Here is a 16923-nt window from a genome sequence, read left to right on the forward strand (position 1 = left end):
TCCCTTTTGCTGTGGATGTTTTGCATTGCCTCATCTTACCTAGTTCCTCTTTTTCTGTCTTTGTTAATTCAGCCTTATAAAGGGAGACGGCTGCAGACCTGGGCTTGCGCGCCGAGATAGTCCATGGGTGCATATCGACCTATTCTAAAGGACTTCCCCCTCCTGTCAACAGCCCGCAGACCCTTAGTGTTTTCACCTTCTGAAGAGGTTGTGTAGGGCCCTGGGTTTGGAATCACAGAGGGCCCAGGTGTGCGGCTGTGCAGCTCGGGTGGGTGAGCCGCTTAGCCCGGCTGACCCAGCCGCGAGTGAGGCCTGTCTCGCGAGACCAGCGTAGGGCGAGTCCGAAGAGGGCACCCATGAAAGGAGCCAGTGGCTGGTTGGGCGCTCTGTTGGCCCCCCACCCAGGCTTCCCGCGCCACAGCTGGGTTCGAGGGGCCGCGTCCCAGGATGCACCGCTGCGGGGACCCCTTTCTGGGCCTCACTGACCCGGACACGCCTCTGTCCAGGACGGAAGAGGAGGCAGGTGCGGACGGGAACGGGGACTGGGACGGGAGGTGGAGGGAGGAGGGCCCTTAGGCCCTGCCCGCCGCGGTGTGTGGGGTTGCCCGACCGCGCCCCCAGCCAGTGTTGCCCAGGCCCCGCCGAGGGCCCGTGTCCCCGCGGAGGCCGAGGCCGAGGCCCAGAGGCCCCTGTCCCCGCACAGGCGGTGTCCTGGGACCCGGTGCCGCCCCCTCACCGCAGCTCCTGCGTACTGGGCCTTGCAAAGTCCGTTAGGAGCGCTCCAGGGCTTCAGCGCCCAGCGGTTAACAACGTTGTGATGACTTCGTGGGTTTCTATGTTGCAGATTGACGGGAGGCTTGCTGGGTTGGCCCCACTCCTCCGGACACTAACCCCACCCGTGTAAACAGGGATCTGGCCCAGATTCCAGCTGGGTGCCAAGGCGGGGGAGTCAGTGGGGACCCCGAAATGTGCTGGAGGCCTGGGCATGATTCCACTGCCACCTGGAGTGCTGTTTGTTTTTCCCGGGGGTACGTTATTAGCCCTGTATCATGCCTAAACGAACACCAAAGATATCCTTTTACTTACTCTCAAATTCAAAACATGTATCAAGGGTCCAGAATGTACCTAGAACCTACAATTCTAGATGCTAGGACCTGAAAGATAAGAAAGGCACCCACCCATGGCCAGGCGCGGAGGCTCAGGCCTGTAATCCCAGCACTCTGGGAGGCCGAGGCGGGTGGATCACCTGATGTCAGGAGTTTCAGACCAGGCTGGCCAACATGCTGAAACCCCAGCTCTACTAAAAATAAAACAATTAACCAGGCATGGTGGTGGTCGCTTGTGAGCCCAGCTACTCAGGAGACTGAGGCAGGAGAATAGCTTGAACCGTAGAGGCAAAAGTTGCAGTGAGCCGAGATCATACCACTGCACTCCAGCCTGGTTAACAAGAATGAAACTTCTAAAAAAAAAAAAAAAAAAAAAAGGCCGGGCGTAGCAGCTCAAGCCTGTAATCCCAGCACTTTGGGAGGCTGAGGTGGGTGGATCACGAGGTCAAGAGATAGAGACCATCCTGGTTCAACATGGTAAAATCCCCATCTCTACTAAAAATACAAAAAATTAGCTGGGCATGGTGGTGTGTGCCTGTAATCCCAGCTACTCAGGAGGCTGAGGCAGGAGAATTGCCTGAACCCAGGAGGGGGAGGTTGCGGTGAGCCGAGATCGCGCCATTGCACTCCAGCCTGGGTAACAAGAGCGAAAGTCCGCCTCAAAAAAAAAAAAAAAAAAAAAAAAAAATAGTAGGAAAGAAAAAAAAGAAAGGCACCTGCCCCCTCACTTGTGGTCGTAGTTCATAGAACTAAATCACTCTGATATTTGAGCTTACCCCAGTTTCAAAAATCTCATTAGAAAATGTTTTGAAATCACCTGAAATAAGAACAGACTCGAAGTCGTATGTAGAGTATAGAAATGGTGAAGCAGTCCAGTTAGGTTGGTTTGGGCAGCGTCAATGTGCATCGTCCTGCCTTAACAGTCAGAAAACCAGCACCAGGATCCACACCAACAGTTTTCAAAATAAAAAGTCTAGATTAGACCTGAATATGCGGGGCATGGTGGCTCACGCATGTAATCTCAGCACTTTGGAGGCCAAGGCCCACAGATCACTTGAGGTCAGGAGTTCGAGACCAGCCTGGCCAATATAGTGAAACCCCGCCTCTACTAAAAATACAAAAATTAGCCAGGCTTGGTGGCGGGTGTCTGTAATCCTAGCTACTCAGCGGGGCTGAGGCAGGAGAATCACTTCAACCGGGGAGGCAGAGGTTGCAGTGAGCTGAGATACTGCCACTGCATTCCAGCCTGGGTGACAGAGCAAGACTCTGTCTCAAACAAAGGGGGTGGGAATATTAGACCTGAATAAACAATAGAGTTTATCACAAATAGGTAACATAGATAAGTACTATTTTGTGAAAATTTGGTTTCAGTTATATATATTTATATATATATATATATATAACTGAAACCAAATTTTTTTATATATATATATTTATATATATTTATATATTTAATTATATAAATTATATATATTTATTTATATAAATATATATATATAACTGAAACCAAATTTTCACAAAATAGTACTTATCTATGTTATCTAATACATATATTTATGTTTTACATTTACTTTACATGGCATGTGTTCGGGTATCAGATCCATCACACTAAGAACGGATCATTCCTGACTTGTAAGGAATGCAATGGCAGAATTGCTCCAATATGTGAGAACTGTCACTATGGCGGTTGCTGATTATGGAAGCCATGAGCCATTGTTGTTACCATGAAAATATGCACGATTTATACATTACTTCTACCGTTGCCATGTTTGACCAAACAAGGATCTTTTGCTTTGCATTGTTTCTGCTGTAGCAAAGTGAAGAGGTTCAACGTCCAAGAGGTTTCCGGTCTGTTTCAGTTACTGTGTTACTTTCTCAGAAGGCTTAGGGCCTTGGTAATAGTTCATTTTTGAGGCTGAAAGGGTTTCATTATTAACAAGTCAGATAATTTTCATTTCAGCTTTAATAAGATATTTTTTAAAATTTTTGAGCCAAGGTTGAAACACTTCATGCTTATTGTAATAATTAGTTTTATATTTTCTATTTTGATTGATTAGTTGGTTGATTTTGATTTTTAAGAATTTAAACAGTTTATATTTCTAGGAAATAATTTCCTGGCGGAGCCTCTAATGGTTAGTCCAGACATTTAATCGTAAGTGGTTAGTATCCCATTTTGTAAATAGGCCTTGCAAAGAGTGTAACAGGATCAAGCAAATTATTTTTATTTTAACTATACTTACTGGTGTCTAGACTGCTTTCCTGAAAGCTCCATAAATGAATGAATGAATGTTCTAATTTATTTAAACATTGTGGCACTTGTGTTAATACTTTTTAGTAAACTTAATTTTTACTCCTTTTTTAATGAGAAACTAATTTTTGGCAAGTTTATTTCAGGGAAGCTACGAGTCATCTGTTTGAACAGAGATAAGTGAATAGAAATCATCCTGTCTCATAGAACACGTTCAAACAGCACCCAACAATGAAATAGGCTACCTCACATCTGAATACCTAATTCAAAACCAGTCCAGTGCAACAGAGATTAAAAAAGCAAAGATGATTTTTCCTTATTAAGGTCTTAGTAAAAGCCAGTGAGGGACACTTTTTAACCAACTTAGTATGTGATGGTTCTGCTCTTATCTCTTAAGTGCCTTCCAAAGTACTGGACCCCAGCACTTGCTGCTTGTGGTGTAGCTCAGCTGATCTGCTGATAGACTCCCACAGAGGGAGAATGAATGTCTGCTGGCATTCAGGGATGTCCTGGCTTTTTCCGACCAAAGCTACAGATTCTCAGTAGTTAAAAAGCAGGGATGTTATCTGTCTTTTTCACTGTGATTTTTCTATTTTTAGACACATAGCAAATACATAATAAATAGTTGTTGAATTCATGAAAACACCAAAAAAAAAAAAAAAAAAAAGGAAGAGGAGCAGGAGATAGTTTACATCGTTTACAACAAAGGGGAAGACACTGTTATCTTCTCCTAAGAGGTTAGTATCATCCTCAGGACCTCTTGTCAATCCAGCAGTGTTTCTGCAGTGAGATCTGGGCTCGTAGGATGAATAGCTTACTGGAGACAGAGCACATGCCTAGGTGCACACATATATACACGTGCACTACACGTACACTCTGATCAAATTGTATTGCAGAAGCAGTTTGTGCTGTACTGTTAAATAATAAGGCTGCATATAAAATGGGACTAATGGTGTAATTTGGATAATTAGCATAGTTAAGGAAGAGAAAGATGTGGGTTTTTTTTTGTTGTGTTGTTTTGTTTTTGTTTTGTTTTTGAGACGAGTTTTGCTCTGTTGCCCAGGCTGGAGTGCAATGGCACGATCTCTGCTCACTGCAACCTCCACCTCCCTGATTCAAGCAATTCTCCTGCCTCAGCCTCCCTAGTAGCTGGGATTACAGGCATCTGCCACCATGCCTGGCTAACTTTTTTGTATTTTTAGTAGAAACGGGTTTTGCCGTGTTGGCCAGGCTGATCTCAAACTCCTGACCTCAGGTGATCCACCCACCTCGGCCACCCGAAGTGCTGGGATTACAGACATGAGCCACTGCCCCTGGCCGAGAAAGGCTAGTCTGTGAAGCAGCTTCCCAGAGGAAAGAGATGGGGCTTAGATAACAAGGGTTCACAGAAGGGGTCTGAGTCAAAGTCAGAGTGATCATAGCTAGTAGGCGTAACTGAAGGAGAGAACAGTATTGGGTTTGGTGGAGAGCAAGGTGGGGCAGGTGGGGTGGGGATCAAACCTCAGAGGATGGTTTAGGAAATAGATAATACTAGACATTTAGGTTTAATGTAATTGGCATAAAGAAGCACTAAGTTCTGGAGCAAGAAAATAGTTTGATGGGTTCTGTGTTTTGAGATTACCTGGTAGCAGCAAGCAGGACAGTCCCCGCTCAGGACTAGAAAGGGAAAGGCAACAGCCTCCCAGGCTGTTGTTTTGAGTACGATCCTTGTACTCAAAATTTAAGTGGAGAAACTAAGTCTAATATGTAGAAAATAAAGTCTGTTACAAAGTAACATAAGAGCCTGTTAGTTAAATATACTATGAACCCCCTCACCCCCCAAATCTAAGACAGTTCTCAGTTAATTTAGAAAGTTGATTTTGCCAGGGTTGAGGACGCATTCATGACACAGCCTCAGGAGATTCTGAAGATGTGTGCCCACGATGGTAGGGGCACAGCTCGGTTTTATACATTTTGGAGAAACATGAGACATCAGTCAATATGTGTAAGATGTACGTTGGTTTAGTCCAGAAAGGTGAAACAGCTGGAGGTAAAGGTGGGACAATCTGAAGTGGGGAGGGGACTTCCAGGTCATAGGTAGATAAGAGACAAATGGTCGCATGCTTTTGAATCTCTGGTTAACCTCTCCAAACCAGGCAATCAGATGTGCATTTATCTCAGCAAACAGACAGGTGACTTTGAATAGAATGGGAGGCAGGTTTGCCCTAAGCAATTTCCAGTTTCCTTTTCCTTTAGCCTAGTGATTTTGAGGCCCCAAGACTTATTTTCCTTCCACAATAGTAACAATAATTATAGTAGTCGCAACCATGACCATGGCTAACATTCACACTGTGCTTGCTAGGAGGCAGGTATTGTTCTAAGTGCTTTTCAATGTATTAACTCATTCAATGTTTTTACGACTCTGTAAGTATCACTATTATTTTCCTCATTTTGCAGTTGAGAAACCTGAGGACTGAGAGGTTAAGTGACTTGTCTGGAGTCACATAGCTAATAAGAATAAGGTCACGGCCGGGCACGGTGGCTCACACCTGTAATCCCAGCATTTTGGGAGGCTGAGGCTGGCAGATCATGAGGTCAAGAGATCAAGACCATCCCAGCTAACATGGTGAAACCCTGTCTTTACTAAAAATACCAAAATTAGCTGGGCATGGTGGCATGTGCTTGTAGTCCTAGCTGCTTGGGAGGCTGAGGCAAGAGAATCTCTCGACCTTGGGAGGCAGGGGTTGCAGTGACCCAAGATTGCACCACTGCACTCCAGCTTGGGGACAGAGCAAGACTCCATCGAAAACAAACAAACAAACAGAATAAGGTCTTTGTGCTTTGAGAGCACAAAGTGGTGTTAGAGGTTAGCAATGAACATTTTATGGGGGAGTAGGAGGCAAGTTGACCCATGTCCTGTCCTAGTTGCCCCTGTAGCCAGGGGCTATATACACAAGTGGCCATTACTCATCTGGCCAGCCCTCAGAGGGGGTGGTGAGCTGAGAGAGACAGTCATGTTAAGAGCCTGCTCACTTGGTGATGTGGTCTGGTGTGCATACAGCACTGTAGCCTTCCCAGAGTACGTGCTAATTCTAATACTCTTTTGCATCACGTTCTCAGTATTGACTAAACTTTTCAAGGGAAAAATCTTCCTAATTTCCCAGCAAACTCAGGTAGAGCTGACCTCCTTCATGACACGACTTCAAATTTTGAAAGACTCCAGTGAATTGGCTTTCAAAAAGTAACTACCTACTCTGGTAGTGTGATACAGCTGGCCTAGAATCAGAACCAGTACAATGCCATTTTAAAATGGGAAAACTGTTTCCATTCTCCTCACAATGACTGCTAGCCACGGCTTCTGTAAACTACTAAGATTACCTTGCAAAATGCAAAGAGAGGACAAGCTGCATACTTTCTCTTATCTGTAACTGCCAGAATTGCTGGCCTTTGTTTACCAAAGTAAGCACCCCAGATAATTCCATCCTGGCGCCAAGTAACCTAAAATTATGTGGACCCCACACCTGTCCAAATAATGTATAAACTAATGTTTACCTTGACCTCTGTAAGCCACTTAAGTGGCAATCGGAATGACAAAAGTCCCCTGGCCCTTGGAATATCTGGAGCCCCCTCACCCTCGTCTCAGCCTAGGAGGTGATTGACAGCTTTCATTCCCATCTCTGCTCCTCACCCCCACTCCCAAGGTGGTTTTGTGGGTATAAAAAGGTCTTGTCACTCTTCTTTCTCTACCATGGGTTGGAGAGACGTGAGTCCTCCGTGGTCGCCGGCAATAAACCCTGCAATTCGGCATACTTTTTGTTCTGGTGTTGACTTTCTGTGCTAAGTTCAATGCAACAGCAGAGAGGAAAAGACACAATGATAAATATGTAGATACATAAATGTACTGTCATCACTGAGTGTCAACTCTGTGCCAGGAACCATTCTAACCCCTGGGGATTTAGCACTGAACACAGAAGAGGAAAATTCCAGTCCTCCTAAAGTTTACATTGGGGAAAGGCAGACAATAAACAACTAAATAAGTAAGCCATATGGTAAGTTAGAAGGTGACAGGTGACGTGGAGAAAGCCAAGCAGGAGAGGGGCTGGAGTCTGCAGGGAGGGAGCCCCCCCAGGGAGTCTGGATGCAGGACAGCCTGGTGCCCCTGACTCATTGGACCGCAGAGGGTCTTCTTAGTTTTCTCTCTTTCTCACAGAGTGGACTCAAGTTACCTGGCAGAGAGGCTTTCAACCCTGGGCCAGGGTAAGTGTGGAAGCTGAGCGGAGGGGGGAAGGGAAGATAAAATTCAGGTCCGCTCATCCTATAATCCATTTAGGGGTCTAGAGGAATTATTGTGGTGGGGCAGACAGTTTATAGGCTATGAATTCGATCGGGGTAGGTATTGATCCAGGGATAGAAAGGTGTCTAAGTCATGTCCCTTGAGATTCCCAGTGTGGTGGGGCAGACAGTTTATAGGCTATGAATTCGATCGGGGTAGGTATTGATCCAGGGATAGAAAGGTGTCTAAGTCATGTCCCTTGAGATTCCCAGTGTGGTGGGGAAGCACTCGTGAAGACATTTGCTTGTTTCATTTTATCCTACAGGAGTTTTCCCACACACTTCTTTAAAGAATGCAGTTGGGTTTCACTCTGTCACCCAGTCTGGAGTGTATTGGGTATGCTCACAGCTCATTGCAGCCTCAACTTCCCAGGCTCAGGTGATCCTCCCACCTCAGCCTCCCAAGTAGCTGGGACCACAGCTACCATGCTGGGCTAACTCTGTGTGTGTATTTTTTTTTTTTTTTTGTAGAGACGGGATTTTGCCACGTTGTCTAGGCTGGTCTTGAACTCATGGATTCAAGTAATTCTCCCACCCTGGCCTCCGAAAGTGCTGGGATTACAGGCGCGAGCCATCGCACCTGGCAGTTTGGTAGCATTTTGTCTTAAACTTTCTGTCTGTGAACAAACAGCATTTGAAAAGTCTATGAAAATGATAAAACAACAGTTTGTTGGTAGTAAAAGCTCAAACATTTGCCTGGTTAGGTTAAGAACAATATGGCCAAAACTGTATTTGTTAAGTTTCTTGGAAGGCATTCCTTCCCTTGAGGGAAAAGCAGGTTGATTCTTACATTTTCTTCTCTAGGAAATTAGGTTACGGATAGGCTGAAGCATAACAAGCAGCTTAGGCGTTGCCTGCTTCCCCATCGACACCCCATGCAGCTGTGGGACCTCTGCCCCTGGCTAGCAAAGCTTTTGGCACAGTGTCTGGTTCTCGTCTTCCTGCTGGGGCCCAGAGTCAGTTTTCCTGCATCTAGCTTGCTGTGTTTCCTTCTTCTAAGTTCCTAAATGGCCCTCCAGAATCCTGGCTGGGTTTGCCCCTGATCTACACAGTTCCTGTCCTCCTCCTCTCACTTGACTATGTGAAAGGCGCCAGGTACTAGCTTTGTAATGCGTCCCTGCTGCTCCCCGCAACACCTCTCCACTGTCGTGCTTAATTGTCTTCATTTCATTTGTCAGAGGTGTGATGTTCACTTTTTTAAGTGCAGTGAATCATTAACATTTAATAAGTGAGTTAATATCTATTAATGACGGTTCACAATATAAAACTGATTTAATGTCTCAACTCACTGCTTCAGTTTTCTCATAAAGGGAAACAGGTAAGTACTGCTTAGGAGAAAGGACGCTCACATGCATGCATCTTGCTCTTTCCTATAATGCTTCCTGGGGCTCTGTCTTTTCTCTTAGCAATGTACTGATAATTTATGGTGAGGCACAAATAAGAAAGAGAAGAAAAAAGGAATCACCCCAGGAATCCTTGAGAGAAACGCCTTAGCTTTTGTTTACAACTCCACGCACGGCCTGTTTCCTGCCCTGGTTTTTTTTTCTCAGAGGAGCTGTGCAGGAGATGCGCCAGACTCACACATAGATCCACAGCTCCCACAAAGCTTAACCAGCAAACCCTCAGAATTCTCTCTCATCCTTCTGGCAAATGTTATGCAATAGGCTTTTTTCTCTTCTTCTTTCTTTCTTTATTTTTTTGAGATGATGTCTCGCTCTTTCGCCAGGGTGGAGTGCAGTGGCATGATCTCAGCTCACTGCTCCCTGGTTCAAGCAATTCTCCTGCCTCAGCCTCCCAAGTAGCTGGGATTACAGACACGTGCCACCATACCAAGTCTAGCTAATTTTTGTATTTTTAGTAGAGACGGGGTTTCACAGTATTGGCTAGGATGGTCTCAATCTGACCTCATGATCCACCCGCCTCGGCATCCCAAAGTGCTAGAATTATAGGTGTGAGTCACCGCACCTGACCAATAGGCTCATTTTTACATCTTGTCCCTGAAGAAGAGGGATGAATTAAGAATTACACCTTGACAGTGACTCAAAAAAGACAGCAGATGCTGATGGGGTCCTTTTGATGAAACAGGACATGTAGAACTATGTCTAAATAGTTCCAATTTGATTTGAACATTATATTTTATCAGCAGATGACGTGTGTTTCATTATAGAAGTGACTTAAACAAAGCATGTGGTTCTACAATGTTCTTTTTTATTTTGTTTTGTTTTTTTGAGACCAAGTCTCACTCTGTCACCCAGGCTAGAGTATAGTGGGATGATCTCAGCCAGTCTCAGCCCACTGTAACCTCTGCCTCCTGGGTTCAAGGAATTCTCCTGCCTCAACTTCCCGAGTCGCTGGGATTACAGGTGCCCACCACCACACCCAGCTTATTTTTTATATTTTTAATAGAGACAGGGTTTCACGATGTTGGCCAGGCTCGAACTCCTGACCTCAAGTGATCCTCCTGCCTTGGCCTCCCAAAGTGCTGGGGTTACAGGTGTGAGCCACTGTGCCCGGCCTGGTTCCACAATATTCTTTTGGCTTGTTTAATTCTGAGAAAGTCCAAAATAGGGTTCGGGAGCACTCTCCCCGCTGAGATACACCTGGAGTGAAAATGAGTGTTGGATGATCACGATTTGGGGTCCTCATTGTTTGGCCAGTATTGAACAGCTGAGCTCCAAGCGTAGAAAGGTATCTAAGGCTTGTCCAGTGAGGATTCCTGCAGTAGTGAGGAAGCAGATACAAAAATCAGTTCAGTTGTGGTAGTGTAGTAAGTGCTGTAATAAAGGTATACACACAGAACAGAGAGGGCCGAGGCTGGGGAAGCTTGCACAGGATTCAGACTTGCATTAGGTGTAGAGGCAAGAGAGCAGCTCATGGCAAGGGCTCAGAAGCTGCCACCATTATAATTGAAATTTAGTGGGAAAGGGGAAAAGGAGGTCCTGGAACAGCAGTTTGCAACCAGGCTGTTGTGCCACAGAGCCTCGTCTTGATCCTGTAAGAGGAGGGTGGCTGGTAGAGTTTTATCAGCAGAAGAAAAAGAAATGAGAATGGGAAGATGAGTTAGGTGACAGCTGGACGAAGATGGGCCTGATCTGGAAAGCCTCATGGCAGGAAACCAGTTTGGCAGTGATCTCCTGGCAGGACACGAGGAAGACCTGACCTGACAGTGTACCTCAGGTAGTGACCAACCTGCTTTAAGCTCAACCCTTCTGCCAGACGGTTTTAAAACTGTATGAGCCCAGTACTGAAAAGAGAAAGTCTTCAAAGAGAAAGGCGGACCAGGAAGCAGGGAGTGAGAAGTACCCAGTGAAAGGAAGGGCGTTTATCAGTTCTCCCTCTAAGTTCATGAGTGAAATCTGAGAAATGTTGGAGCTTCGGTGAATGGAAAACTGGTGATTCCCTTTACTGCATCTACTTCATTTTTAATTTGCTGTCATCTGTTAGCTGATGAAATTAAAAAAAAGTCTTTCAGCAGTTGAAGACAGGTAATGAGAATCAGGCTGTCAGAGTGGGCGGTGCTGCTGATGTGTGGTTTATGACTGATACAGGAATCAACTTGTTGAAGCTCTCTACTTGTCAAAGCATCTTTAAATAATCCAAGCCCAGAGTTGTTTCATCTTCAGGCAAGAGAAAGTGAAAATGGCTTCAAAAGGTACAACATCTGAAATAAACACTATAAAATGCATCCACACCTGTCTTTGAAATTGGAGTGGTTCAAGCACACGGAGACAAGCAACAGCGTTTATTCCCTGATGCTAATGAGCATGTCTGTCTTTGTCTGTGATGATTGTTCTTTGAGACAAACAAAAACAATGTGAATTACGTCTGACTGTTCGAAATAGAAAGACTGCCACACTGTTTTTTGGTGATTATATGATTCAAAAAAGTGATTTTTTTTGGAAATTTTGAAATTTTTTGGTGGTTATATGATTCAAAAAAATTCCTAGGAGGCAGGCAGCGAACTCACATTCCTGTGGATCACTGCTCCTCAGTGGATGAGTTTCGTGGCATGGAGGTGATTTCGTTAGCAAGAAGCCCTGCCTGTTTTCTGGAGGGTACTGTACTTGTCAAACCAGCTCCTAGGGCAGTACAGGGTTGTGACTGGTGGTTCAGGGTTCTCTCCCCACTTAAGCCCTTCCCTTTTGATACAAACAGCAAGACCATCCTGTTCAGCAGTTGACGAATGACTGTGTGTACCACAAGGCAACAAAGATGAGGCAAGTGATGCATTTGTAACTCCGTGTCTGACTGAATTCCAGTTTTCTCCTTTCCAAGTGGTGAAACAGGAAGCAACATCCCATCAGGAAGAACCTGAGGGTGCCATCCAGTAGCTTTGCTTCACGTCACGACTGCCCTCAGTCAGAAATCTTGACTTGCAACTTTAGAGGGTGGGTCTCTGAAGGAATTTCAGGGCTTACGCAGAGATGAGGGGTGTTGCTCTCTGATGAGAACGGGGCTGGCTGGAACGCTGGAAGCCAGTCTCTGACTGCACTTCACAAGCAACATTTGTGGGCTGACATTTCAGAAAGGTAGGCGCCATCTCATTGATGTGGTTACTATCTGGGGGCTTTGAAAACCAAGGTGGCCATGATTCCCTGTGTGAGCCTATGTGTGTGTGTGCCTGGGCTCGTGACAGAGAGAGGGAGAGGAGACAGAGGTGGGGAGAGGCAGCCAAATGAGAAAATGTTCATTTTTGGCTGATGTTTGGGAGAAATACAGAAAAGACAGACTTGGGGCCCTTTGCTTTGTAGAGTTTTGCTCGGAAGTGTTCAGTAGCGGAGGGCAAACGTCGAGTCCAAACTTCCACTCCTGACCTGCATTCCTTGCTCTCGGGCCAGTTTAAACATGGGGAGTGAAATCACATGCGGTCGAATGGTCAGCATGGCTTGGTTTATTAGGAAGCCGTGACTCCAGGTGGAATGAAAGAGTCACCACAGATCTTTGCCAGGTGGCATGGCAAAGGCCATTGCCTTAAACCGAGAACAAGGTGGGACTTGCCCACCCCGCAGTGGCACGCCTTCCTAAGCTGCTTCTGTCTTGAGAGATGCAGTGCTCAGTGTTACGCCAGGAGACACGAGCTGTTTGGTTCTAAGACTGCCAGTCTCCTGCAGAAAAATGAAACAAAATCAAACTACCTTTTCTGATCCTGGCAAATGTTTAGCAAGAATGTTCTGTTAGACATTGTAGTTTTTTTGAAATCTTTACACAAAGCAAGGAAAATAAATCTTTAGGGCTGACCAGATAATGAATTTTAACGTATTCATTAACCCACAATGTTCAAGTGCCTTCTCCACCATAAGTGAGTGTTTGACTTTAAACTTCACCCTTTCATTGCCTTCCACCTGCAAGCCTTATGTTTTTCTTAAAAGGGGTTTCCATTTATAATTTCATCAGTAGAATTTCTTGATAAGTAGACAAGTTCTTTAAAGAAAAATAGGCGTATGTTCATAAAAGTAATCATTGTGTGGTCCTCTTGTTAATAATATTTCTGCCTTTTTCTAAAGTATCAATTTGCATAAGTTTGAAGATAATTCTGGGCTAATAATAATCTACATTTACTAAATCCTTGCTATGTGTACATGCATTTTTCCATTTAGGGCTCATGGTATGTCACTTTCAGATGAGGAATTGAGGCTTAGTGAGATTTATAGCGGTACAGCAGGGAAGTGAGAAAGCCACAGCATTACCGCCTTTCTGCACACTCAGATGTAGGATTCGAGCCCATTCTATATTCCCATTCTATTCCATGAACCCCTCCTTGTTGTTGCGAGGGATTTCTGAAGCCATGATAATATTCAAATACTTGAACTTGGTATCTTATAACAAAAGGCCAGATCAGTCAATCAATAGCCGGCTTCTGCTGTTGGGGTGAATGAAGGCATGGTGTGGTGGACAGAACGTGGACTAGAAAGACAGATCAAAATTTGAATTCCTGCATCCTGCTTACTAACTGTGACCCTGGCAAGTCAGTGAATTTCCTTTTTTTTTTTTTTTTTTTTTGAGATGGAGGGTCTCGCTCTGTCACTGAGGCTGGAATATAGTGGCATGACCTTGGTTCACTGCAACCTCTGCCTTCTGGGTTCAAGCGATTCTCCTGCCTCAACCTCCTGAGTAGCTGGGATTACAGGCATGTGACACCACACCTAGCTATTTTTTTCTGTATTTTTATTAGAGATGGGGTTTCGCCATGTTGGCCAGTCTGGTCTTGAACTCCTGGCCTCAGGTGATCTGCCCACCTCAGTCTCCTAAAGTGCTGGGATTCCAGGTCTGAGCCATCACACCCAGTCTCAGTAAAATTCTTCAAACTTCAGTTTCCTTATTTATAAGATAATATTATAACATCCATCAAACAAAGTTGTTTATTATAAGGCATACAAAGGCAGGATATGTCACATGCCTTCCATTGGACCGGACAGAGGGTAGGCCCTTGGTAAATAGTATTCATTTATCTGTTTTGCAGTGATTTCTTCATGCTCTTGACATGTTGGATCCTGGTGTAAGCTTGGGGGTATCCGCAGTGAACAAAGTAGACAAGTCCCTGCCCTCATGGGGTTGCCTTTCCCCTGGTACTTGTTCATTATATCCTAGTGTAAGTTTTTTTTTGTTTTGTTTTGTTTTTTTTTAAAAAAAGACAGTCTCCCTCTCTGTCTCCCAAGCTGGAGTGCAATGGTGTGATCCTGGTTCACCACAACCTCTACCTCCCGGGTTCAAGCAATTCTCCTGCCTCTGCCTCTCAAGTAGCTGGAAGTACAGGCACGCACCACCATACCCGACTAATTTGAGAAATCACTTTGTGATTCTCTCTCTTTGTGGAGCTGATCCAGCTTTCAAACAGCCTCTTAAGCAAAGTAATGAATGTCCTGTGCCAGAGTCCTCTAAAGCACAGTAAAACCAGGCAAAAAGCAAGAACATCAGACACTTATTTTTCAAAAGTCAGTTTGTTGTGGTAGGCCAGGAAAGTTATAGTTTTGCACACACACACACACACACACACACACACACATGCACACACAGAGTTTATGTGGGTTTTCCCTGGCCTCCACGCCACAGCAGAAGCACTGCCAGGAGCTGGCAGAGTAGTCATGGGAGGAAGGTGCTGGGCTAGCTCCAAGGGAGCTCCCTCTACTCACAGAGCGTGAAGTGTATCGTGGCAACTGTTCATGTATCTTGGACCCCAAGCCATCCACACAACAGCCTTGGGTTTTCTAAGGCCTCTTCAACATGAATTTAGGGATACAATGCAAAGACTGATCTGCAGATGTACACCTTTGTAAGGATAGATTTGGGACAAAAGCGACTCACTTACTTATTGGCAAAAAGCCTGCCGTCAAGTTCATCGAGTAGGCCAGCTGGCATCAAGAATGGTGTGTTGGCAATCTGTCCCCATGTTTGAATCCTGAGAAACTGCAGATCTCAGTAGAGAGATAGGAGAGAGGAACATGGGGAGGGTCTCTCTGGAATCAGATGCAGGTATATTCTTCTTTTTCCTGGAAGCACCTCAACACAATACAACAATCTAATTGATCTTATACAGCCCGAGTTGGTGGCTTTGTTTATTGGGTGGACCCAGGATGATTGAAGAAATCCTTGTGCCAACTCGAGACAGACCAGACAGTTGACAGCCTGAAAGAAGGACTTGTTTTCCTAAGCCCCGTGCAGTCAAGCCCATCCTTTAACAGCCGCACTGTATGTGTTGCCTTGAGATTTGTCCTTGTAGCTGGGATTTAAAATGACGAAAACATAAACGAAGCCAAAGGTCTAATTAAAATAAATAAATAAGGGCTTAGATATAAAAACCCCAATGGGCAAGTGAGCAGAGAGATTAAGCTTTGACCTTGTACAAAACTGTAACAGCCACAATTCTCCACAGAACTTTCTGCTAATGGCGGACAGATGTTCAGTTGTAAATGGGCTACAGTTTGATCACTTCCAAGGGTTGTTATTATCATAATTTCAAGGCTGAGAAGCTCCATTAATAAATAGAAAACAGCTCTGAGGAGAAGGGGATTCGGTTTAGGTGACCATGAAACAAATTGTACCTTTTCCATGTATGAGAATTTTAAATGTCTCCATCTGCGCATATCTTCCTGCTACTCAAATATAAAGTTAAAGGGTTCTGGGTATTTATTTTTTGGCCTACCTGGCCACGGGAAACTCTGTGGAGAGGACTTGTGCTGGTGGTGGGATTACATGTTCCAATTTAGTGGAAAGTTTCCTTTTTATTGTTGCCTGAGTTAAATCTTTAGGAAATACCAGGAAACTAAGATATTTAACCAAAATTCCCAAATCTGTCTGCTCAGGATTTGTAAACACACACTCACACACACACACACACACACACACACACGTGTGTGCATGTACATAAGATGAAAGCACAACCAAAAGATAAATGCATTTTTCATTAATGGGAAAAGTGTCAAATTCACAGGCAAGGTGTACATTTAGGTTATCTGAAGAGATAAACTATTACATTAAAGAGTTTGAAACCACTTTTACTTACTATATTCATGTTCTAAAAGGAAGTACTTAGTGAAGAAAAATCGCATGTGAGACTCCATGTAATTCTCTGCTGGGATAAGGTTTATTTGTTTTATTTTGATTTCTTTGCCAGACATATTTTACTGGAGAGTCAATGAATACTTGCTGATTAGATTGATCCTGACACAGGCTGAACAACAAACAAATCATTTCAGAATTTCAGCAAAAATTCTGAAAGCATTGTCTTCAATAGTGAAAACAACTTGACATTAAATAACTAGCTTGGCTTCAATTTCTTCTGCTCCAAGTTTGTTTTCTTGTTTGACATATGATGAAAACTTCAAAAACAGACAATATGCTGATGCTGAACAAATGTCAAATTCTGCAGATTAGCAGTTTTCATTTGTGATGTTCACACCACAGAATCATTACTATATTCCACTTTGGGTCAAAGTTACAGGGTTTTGTAACAAGCTCTTCCGATCCCATTAGCTGTAACTGGCTTGACTTGGCTTGATTACAACAGAGATCTGCTTTATGTGGAATTCTGGGCTATAACTAATTGTGTAAGAGTAAACCTTCAGAGCTTTTCTAGATGGTGACTGTAAACTCATCTGCAGCTTGAATTTTCCTCAGTGATTGTTATGTAGATTACACTGCTGCAGTGGTTTTCAAATGTTTTTGAGCATTACTGATAGTAAGAAATACCTTTTAGATCTCAACTTAGGACACATACACACACAATTCTGAAATAATAGTTTCATAAAACAACACTTATGA

General features: G+C 44.3%; 1 protein-coding gene across 12 annotated transcripts in view; it reads left to right on the forward strand.

Annotated features, from left to right (window-relative positions):
- Positions 1-321: 321 nt before the first annotated feature.
- Positions 322-16923, forward strand: part of CERS3 (ceramide synthase 3) — a 106144-nt gene continuing 89542 nt past the window's right edge. For 5 of the 12 annotated variants that reach the window (XM_035303694.3, XM_078329042.1, XM_035303690.3 and 2 more), the window contains exon 1: positions 322-523. The gene's annotated coding sequence lies outside the window, so the exon portion shown is untranslated. Of the gene's footprint in view, positions 524-769; positions 1029-7543; positions 7591-12063; positions 12195-16923 lie in introns of those variants that run through there. The other 7 variants (XM_035303691.3, XM_078329041.1, XM_035303698.3 and 4 more) reach the window with 3 other exon arrangements.

Source organism: Callithrix jacchus, chromosome 6, assembly GCF_049354715.1.
Source record: "Callithrix jacchus isolate 240 chromosome 6, calJac240_pri, whole genome shotgun sequence".
In the NCBI taxonomy this organism is placed as follows: domain Eukaryota; kingdom Metazoa; phylum Chordata; class Mammalia; order Primates; family Cebidae; genus Callithrix; species Callithrix jacchus.